The 9,142-nt window shown below is 43.9% G+C and overlaps 1 pseudogene; it reads left to right on the top strand.

The window, feature by feature from the left end:
- The first annotated feature begins 1,389 nt into the window (after positions 1-1,389).
- On the top strand, positions 1,390-7,136 carry LOC138818542 (tubulin beta-2 chain-like; annotated as a pseudogene).
- Positions 7,137-9,142: the final 2,006 nt, after the last annotated feature.

The following is a 9,142-nucleotide window of genomic DNA, read 5'->3' as shown; positions in this document are numbered from 1 at the left end:
ATTAGTATTGCTACTCCTGCCTGTTTATGGGGACCGTTGCTTTGTAGATTTTGTTCCAGCCTTTCAAAGTCAAAATGTGTTTGTTTTTATGGTCCTTGCCCAATTTCTATACAAGACTGCCCAACATCTTGCTACCTTGTTATCATCTCCACTGGGTGAGAAGCACATGTGAAGGCTGCTCTGATCTAATTCACTTAGTAAAGAAAGGCATATGCAACGTGAGTAATTTTCTACATTCTGGAGTTGGAAAGCTAAGGTATAAATGATTCTTGATTTCTAGATCCGTTCCTGTTGGTGAGAAGACAAACATACTCATGAAATATTTTATTTATTATTAGTATGATCAATGAATTAATTCAGATCAGGCCTGAAGAAGCACCAAGCTCTTCTCCATAGCTGGTACAGGGCTGACGCTGGATGTGATGGAAAAAGATTGGGTCAGCTGAAACAAAGAGGCTACCCCTCTTGATCTTTGTCACTGTGTAGTCGGTATGTCTGAAAGAAGACCCCTCTCTCTGCCAGGTGATTGTGACTCATGCTTATAATCCACGTTATTCATGAGGCAAACATCTGAGGAATGAGGTTCAAAGCCAGCCTTTGTAGGGAAGTTCATGAGACTCATCACTAATTAGGAGCCCAAATATCTGGAAGTGAAACTGTTGCCTAAGTTCTGCTCTTGACTAAAAATCAAACAAACAAGAAAAAATAAACAAACAGAAAAACTGACTGAGCCAGTCCCTGAGATCAAGCCCAAGACCAGCACAAAAGATGGAGGGGGAAGAGAAGCCCTCTCCCATACTGGAATCCCCACTCCGCACCCCCATAGAGAGTTCTCAGAGGGCTGGAGCTGACTCCTCTAGCTAAGTGTCAAAGAGCAGAAATGGAGAAAATGAGCATTTCTGGTGAAAGGAGCACTGGTGCAACAGCAAGCTGGAGCAAAAGGAAAAGGCTTCAACCTGGCCTTTCCAATTGCACAGCAGTTATCCCAAGCCTTTTTATGTTTGAGGCCTCTGGACATATCCAAGGCAGAATATCTCTATTTTAGATTATAAAAAATACTGTGCTACTTCATCAGCTGAAACCTTTAAAATGGAGATATTTGATAACTATTTTCCTATACACAAAGATGAAATCTACTGCTCATTTAAAAACAAATCCAAGGAAAGAAATATAAGTGCAATGGGAAAGTGCGTGCCTTACATGCATGATGTCCTGGTTTCCATCTAAAGCATTGGAGAAAAAAATGAGAAAACATGGAAAAACCGCCCAGAGTTATCAGAGCATAAAAAGAGCATGTCTGTGCAATGGAGGCAAAGTCTCTCTCCCATAGAAGTTCTCTTTTACTTTGGCCTTGAGCAGTCCTGTGTGCAGGCTCCTTGACATCATATCATGGCCCATCGCCCCTGGAACAATGAACACTGTGATGAGGTGACTATACCCCAGAGGTAGGTACCAAAATTATAACTTACTCAGAAGGACTAAAGAATGCATAAAGATCTTGGGTTGGCTTTGTGGAGCTTCTGACTAGGCCTGGGGAGTGATATGACCTGCAGACTGTCCAATGGTCTTGAGAGACATATAGTTCATTCCTAAAGACACCTCATTAATACCTACATAACCCACACCAACTAGTGCCTTCCCTCCCATGGGCCTCTCCTGTCTAGCAAGGGTTCTGATGGTCTTTTCCTTCAATAAAGTTATGCTGTCTTACCTCTTCCTTTTTGTCTGTAGACTCTTTCCTCAAACAAAGGAGACAAAGGACCTGATCCAGGTGTTACATTTTATTTTTCTTGTCAGTCGAAAGGCTTGAACTCAGGACCTAGACACTGTCCCTCAAGGCTAGTGCTTTTGCACTTTGAGCCACAGGACCACTTCTGGTTTCTGGTGGTTAATTGGAGATAAGTCTCAAACTTTTCTGCCTAGGCTGGATTGAAACTCTGAAGTTCAGACCTCAGCGTCCTAAATAGCTAGGATTACAGGTGTGTGAGCCACCAGTGCTGGACAAATGGTTGTCTCTCTCTCTCTCTCTCTCTCTCTCTCTCTCTCTCTCTGTGTGTGTGTGTGTGTGTGTGTGTGTGTGTGTGTGTGTGTGTGTGTGTGTTGGTCCTAAGGCTTAAATTAATGCATAAACATTGATTTGGATTTTTTTTTGCTGAAGATTAGTGCTCTACCACTTCAGTCATAGTTCTACTTCGGGATTTTTGGTGGTTAATTAGGGATAAGAATCTCACTGAATTTTCTTGCCTGGACTGGCCTTGAACTTAGATCCTCAGATCTTAGTCTGCTGAGTATCAAGAAATACCAGCTAGAGCCACCACCACTACAGCTGAGTATTCTATTTTATTCCATTCTCTGCTAACTCATGATAAAGAGGCTCTCTCCTAAATTCCCATAGATTTTAGAGTGCTGTGTGGAATACCAGCTATACACAAGTAATGAAAGCTGAAAATCTCAATGGGAAAATGGTGCCCTTCTATGGATATTCTGCATCATTCACTATAGTCCTGAGCAGTCCCATATGCAGACACTATACATCCCATCACCATGGCACTGAGCAGTCTTGTGAACAGAGCCATAGACATTGGATCAATATGGCCCTGAGCAGTCCTGTGTGTAGACCCAAAGATATCAAATAACCATGACCTTGATAGTTAAGCATGTGACCCCTACATTAGGATAAAAACCCAACAGTGAAGACTTTCATAGGGGAGGCTGGACGTGAGGGAAGTGTTTATTAGAGGAAAGTGGCTGCTAAAAGATCTGAAGTGGGTGGGTGACATGATGGAGTAGGGTCTTGGAAAGCCTCTACTGAGAGGTATGTGGCCATGGTGTCTTCAAGGAGCAGATGTGTCAGTGTTAGGGAAGAAATGACTAAAAGAAGGATTCAGCTTGTTTCCCCTGTGGTCTATGGAATTCATTTGCTAGGAACAATCAGGATATAATCTGTGTATGAGAAACAAAGGTTTCACCTATCATCCAATCAATGCATGGAGATGAGACTCTGGTCCAGGGAAACCTTGTGCTGAGTGGCTGACATCACTAAGTCACACATCTGTGAGTACCCATCATGTTTGCAGACTCAACACCTAGGTATACCATGTGTGATTGGAACAAACGCATTCCCGGTGTGTCCCTTGGGCACTGATGATACTCTAGCACAGGTTTGGTGGCAACACAAAAAGGGCTCAAGATAAAAGCATTCAGGATCCACCAGCTTTGGTGCCCAGGAAGCAGAAAAAAGTTCTGTTTTGAAGCAGGCCATCATGTTGATACTGAAAACCTAATAACTGAATCACATCTTTTGTCTCTATGATCTCAAAGAATGAGTTCATGGATGCAGAGGGAAGAATAAAACAGCAATGATTTATTGAAGAAGAGAATATCAAATGTCTTGCTAGACAGGAGGGGTCCTAAGGGAAGGTACTTACTGGGATGCTTTGTACAGGGTTTAATTGTCTGTAGGAGAGAGCTATATGACTCTCAAGGTCATAGGACATTCTGTGGCCATATCCATCCCAGACCCAATCAGAGATGTCACACAGCTTGTATGAGATATCTGCATCCTTTAGCCCTTTTAATGGATGTCTGGTCCAGCAGACACCTGTGAGGCTCAATCAGGTCACTGTTCACATGGAAGTCTACTAATGGCTCAATTGATAGAGCTTCTCTTCTAGCTTTGTGTTGTGTTGTGGTGCGTGTGTGTGTGTGTGTGTGTGTGTGTGCGCGCGCGCGCGCGTGTGTGTGGTTAATTGGAAATAAGAGTTCCAAGTACATTCCTTCCCTTCTGAGCCAACACTGAAACATGATCCTCAGATCTCAGCCTCCTGATTAGCTAGGATTATAGATTTGATCCATAAACAAAGGGCTGAAAAAATAGTCTTTTAATAAGTTCATAAGTTCATTTAAAGAAGTATGAAAACAGCACCATTACTTAAAATTCAATCACCCCTCAGTATCCTCATGGAATGGGCTCGAGGACCCCCACCAATAACAACATCTTCACACACTCAAGTTCTTTATATAAAATAGTATTTGTATAGAACCTACAAATAATCTGCCACACACATTCAAGTGTCTCTACATGACATCATACTTAATAACAGGTACATGCTATGTAGCCAGTGGATTTACTATAGAGTACAGTACAAGTATATGAGAAGAAAATAGTGTATAATTATTTCCCTTGACAAGCCACATTTGGTGGAATCTACAGTGTTGGAATGTGCAGAGACAATAGCAGGTGAATTAAAGGTGAACCTGAAGATGAAAACTGGCAGGAATGGAGACGAGAAAAATGCGAGGAGGTGGAGAAGGAATGGGTTAAGGCCTGAGGCATTTGGAACTGGAGAAGAGGAGCCAGTGGCCCAATTAACAGTACTGGGGAAGGAAAAGGGATGAAGAGGAAAGATTAGTTCACATATATTTGTTCTTATCCTATCAAGATTTATTTAGCTTCCTTCAGAATTGAAGTTCTAAGAGAATTATCAGAATTCTCAAGTCCATTCCTTACTAAGTCAGAAGTGGATTTCATCTCACAACAAGATGGTAATCACAAAAATATTCAACATCTCCATGGAAGTTTTAAAGGGTAATATCAATCAATCACTTGAATTACCTTGGCAAGGAAGACACCTGTAAGGATTTATGGGTGAGTAACTTTAAAAAACTCCAACAATGACAACTGGCTCTTAACAGCCCAACTCTCATCATGAAGCAATGAGCTTTTCCTTCAATGTTGTCTTTTCCATTTTTTTTTTGTGAAGCAAGATTACCATATTGTTCCTCTGTAATTTGAGAGACAGTGTCAAGAAAGAGAATGCATAAGTTTGAATCACCTCTTGATGACAAGAAAGCTGAAGCAATTTGATTGTCTCATGACTGTCTCATTGGCCAAAGGGCAAAAAGGGTAGTCACAGTTGAGAGGCATTTTCCATCCACCTTCCAAATGCATTTCTACTTTCTTCTGCCTGTTCTGAATCCACATAAGCTAGCTTATATTGACTGCATCAGTAAAGACTGACTAGCCCTGGAGGATTGGCAGGGATGGGATGGTGTGCAAAAGGCGGAAGTGACCAGGAGGCCTGAAAAGAAGGGAGGGCTGAAGTGAGAGAACCACTGCTAATCTCCTCTTCAAAAAATCCCTCAATGGCTGAACCAATCTTTTCTGTTTCCATGTCTCAAATGCTGTAATTTCTGTAATGAATGCTGAGAGTCACTCAGAATCATAAGCTCTGCCCCTAAGTTTCTTGTCAATTATAGGCCTAAGTCAACTCTTGTCTCCACAGGCAAAAAATATGTTCCTCGGGCCATCATGGTGGACCTAGAGCCTGGAACCTTAGACTCAGTGAGATCAGGACCATTTGGCCAGAGCTTCAGGCCAGACAACTTCATATTTGGTATGTCATCATGGTCTATGGGTCCTAACATCCAGGCACTCCAGTGCTGGGCTGAGCCTTTATACACCTAGATATTGTCCTCACCTAACCCACCTATTCCATTCCACTGGAGTCATGCCCCTGGCCACTCAGACAGCTCAGATCAGTGCAACTCTGCAAGCCCTCCATGACATAGAAGCCTCTGAAGGGAAAGATCAGCAATCAGGGAAAGCCTCCAACAAGGATTCAGCACTGCTGGTCATTTCAAAGGCCCAGCAATAACAGAGAACTACTTCAGGACACCAGAAATCAAAGCATAGCTATGTGTGAGCAAGGTGCAGACAAGTGCTTGCAGCTTAGCTTTCCTATGATCACAATGGGCTCCTGTCCCTCCTGTGAAACTAATTACATTTCCAGTATTGAGGCAGGCTCTGTTCTTCATTTCTACAAGTAGTTGATTTGGGTTAAAATGTATCTTCCTCCACATTGTCTTTATTTCTTTAGAACCTGGGTGATTTGTAGGGTCCCAGATACAATGAAAACATTTCCTTTATTTCACCAAAGTTATCTAAATTAAAAGCAAAGGTTGGCTCAGAAGAGTCCTGTTGTCTTCACAATGCAAATGGCACAGTAAATACTCTTGGAGTGTGTGTCCCATCATGGCTTGTATCTGATAGGCCAGAGCGGGGCAACCAATAACTGGACCAAGGGCTACTACACAGAGGAAGCTGAGCTGGTGGAGCCGGTACTGGATGTGGTGAGGCGGAAGTCAGAAAGGTGTGACTATCTACAGGGTTTCTAGCTGGCCCACTCTTTGGGAGGTGGCACCGGGTCAAGCATGGGCACCCTGATTCTCAACAATATTCAAGAGGGGTACCCAAACCACACCATGAACACCTTTAGTGTCATGCCCTCCCCAAAGGTGTCAAACACAGTGCTGGAACCCTACAACGCGATCTTCTCTGTCCACCAGCTGGTGGAAAATGCAGATAAAACTTTCTGCATCGACAACAAGGCCCTGTACAACATCTGCTTCTGTAACTTGAAGCTGCCCACGCCCAACTATGGCAACCTGAACCACCTGGTGTCAGGCACCAACAGCGGGGTTACCATCTGCCTGTGCTTCCCTGGCCAGCTGAATGCACACCTGCACAAGCTGGCCTTGAATATGGTGCTCTTTCCCGCCTGCACTTCTTCATGCCTGGCTTTGTGCCCCTGGCCAGCCTTGCCAGCCAGCAGTACCATGCTCTCTCAGTGCGCGAGCTTCACCCAGCAGATATTTGACCCTAAGAACTTGATGGTCACCTGTGATCTCCGCCATGGCTGCTACCTGACAGCGGCTGCCATCTTCCGAGGCTGCATGTCCATGAAGAGGTGGATGAACAGATGCTCAACATGCAGAACAAGAACAGCAGCTACGTTGGAGACTGGATCCCCAACAATGTGAAGATGGCTGTGTGTGACATCCCCCCTTCCTTTCCCCCCCACCCACCCCCACATAGACTCACGATGTCGGCCACCTTCATCGGCAACAACATAGCCATCTAGGATCCCTTCAAGTGCATCTCAGAGCAGTTCAGTGCCATGTTCCAGTGCAATGCATTCTTGCACTGGTACATAGGTGAGGGCATAGATGAGATGGAGTTCACTGAAGCTGAGAACAATATCAATGACCTGGTGTCCGAGTACCAGCAGTGCCAAGATGACACTGCTGATGAACAGGGGGAATTTGAAGAAGACTTGGTGGAGGAACTAGTTTAAGACTTCCCATTGCTAGCAGTGCAACAGGAGTGTCAGAGCCTGCCTACTTCTCAAATTAATGGTGCTTTCCTGAGCTCCTGTTGTCCTGGAGTGGGATCCTTGCTGTGTATCATTATGCACAGCATTTCCTGTCAGAAACTCACTGGTGGTGAATGTAAAAATACAGATTTCTTTTAAATATAATTGTATGAAAGCCTTATTTATATAAATAAAGAAGTATACATTTTATACTCTTAGTCCTTATTGTTCTTAAGAATCCCTTTTATTCTTTCAATGTATTTGAAATATAAAGGTGGCCAGCAGGATTTAATCTTAGCAATATAGGACTGGTGCTCAAGAGGAGTTTCAAATTCATGGTATTCCTGCTATTTTGAAGAGGAGTATGACAAATGCCAATATTTTTTTATTTTCCCTGGCCCAGTTTTAAAGTTAGCAATCTCTCAATAGCATGCCAGTAGCAAAAAAGCAGTTTGAAGAGAAAGAAAACTAAAACTAGATGTTACAATTTTCCTAGTACCAATTTGATGTTTGGAGTACTGACAGGATTGACGTTCAAGGCTTGTCTGGGCACTGAGGTAGCAGGGCCTCTTCCTCCTTTATTCTGACACAGGACTGGCTATACCTGCCACCCATTACACATTCCTCTTTGGGAATGGAACCACAAAAGGCAGTTATGAATACTGGTCATTACAGATCTACTTCTCCTTCACACAATGATAGGTTCTTGTCTCATGCCCCATCAGAGGGATTGCAGTCACATTCTCCAGAAACTGTAGCAGGAACCCCGATCCCTGTGCTTACAGTTCAGTTTACAGTGAAGCAGAACTCACAGGATGAGTGCAAGATCTTGGTTGCCCGGGTAGTTTCTCAAGGCATCTGGCAACATTAAGGACAGAAGTGTGTCTAGCTCTTTGAGGGAGTGAAAAGCTGACCAGCCCCATAGTGTATCAAGAACTGCTTGATTCTGTCCTTCCAAGTGAAGGAGAGAAGGGGAGACATGGCCCAATGACCCATTCTCATACTCACTTTTCCAGCATTCAAAGCTATCTGAGGCCGAGGGGGAGTTGTAAGGACAAAAGGGATGCATGGAGCTAGCCTGTTGGGTATGGTTACTTTACATGACTAAGATGGAAATCTCAATTGCTTAGAACCTACAATGGCCAGGAAGAGCTCGAACACTTCTGTTTTCACAGGAGGCCACATCAGTCAAGGGTTCTTTTTGCCAGAATCTTTCACTCTTCTTGCAGTGAGGCTTCAGGTAGGTTGTCTGTGCCAGGCATTCCTCCATGGCCACCAATAACCTGTAAGCCCCTTTTTATTCAGAAACAGGACCTATGGGAACTTAGCAACTTTTAGAAAGCTCTAAGGAAAAGATACAACTGGGGGAGGTGCAAGTTCCTTGCTGCTAGTAAAGTTGGGAAATAGTAATTTCCCTAAGCTTTCCTCTACCAGGCCTGAGGTTGGAGTAGGGTGGAGATGAGTGGGGTATAGATCTTTAAGCCAAGCTGATCTCACTCATTAGAAAGTAAACTTCCCCAGGGGGTGATCTGTGACTAGAAGCAAGATGTTTTCTGTCCTTGCCCCAAGGCATATCAAAGTGCAATTAGCTTCTAATGTGGGAGTCCTAGGGAGTAGGTGTTGGCCAGCAAATTGACATTCCTGGGTCTCTAGTACTGGAACTGATCAGGTTGGATGATCCCCAAACCCAATAAGGCTGCTGGGTCAGAACTGAAGGCAGGTCTGGCCAAAGCACTCTCACTCCTCAGTGGGTTAAGGATTGAGGCCAAGCTGTGATGGAGGTCCCACCTAGCATATCTACCAGTATTTGACTAAGAATATTTTTTAAATTTTATTTTATTTGTGAACATACTGTACAGAGGGGTTACAATTACATGGGCAAGGTAATGAATACATTTCTTACCAAGCATTGCAGCCTCCTCCTTTGTTTACCCTTCACCTCCCTTCCCAGCCTCCCCCTCCCCGCCCACCCAATCCTTCCCCATCTC

The sequence above is a fragment of the Dipodomys merriami genome, unplaced genomic scaffold, assembly GCF_024711535.1.
Source record: "Dipodomys merriami isolate MVZ:Mamm:240054 unplaced genomic scaffold, mDipMer1.0.p SCAF_775, whole genome shotgun sequence".
In the NCBI taxonomy this organism is placed as follows: Eukaryota; Metazoa; Chordata; class Mammalia; order Rodentia; family Heteromyidae; genus Dipodomys; species Dipodomys merriami.
This window is presented reverse-complemented; position numbering and strand designations above follow the sequence as displayed.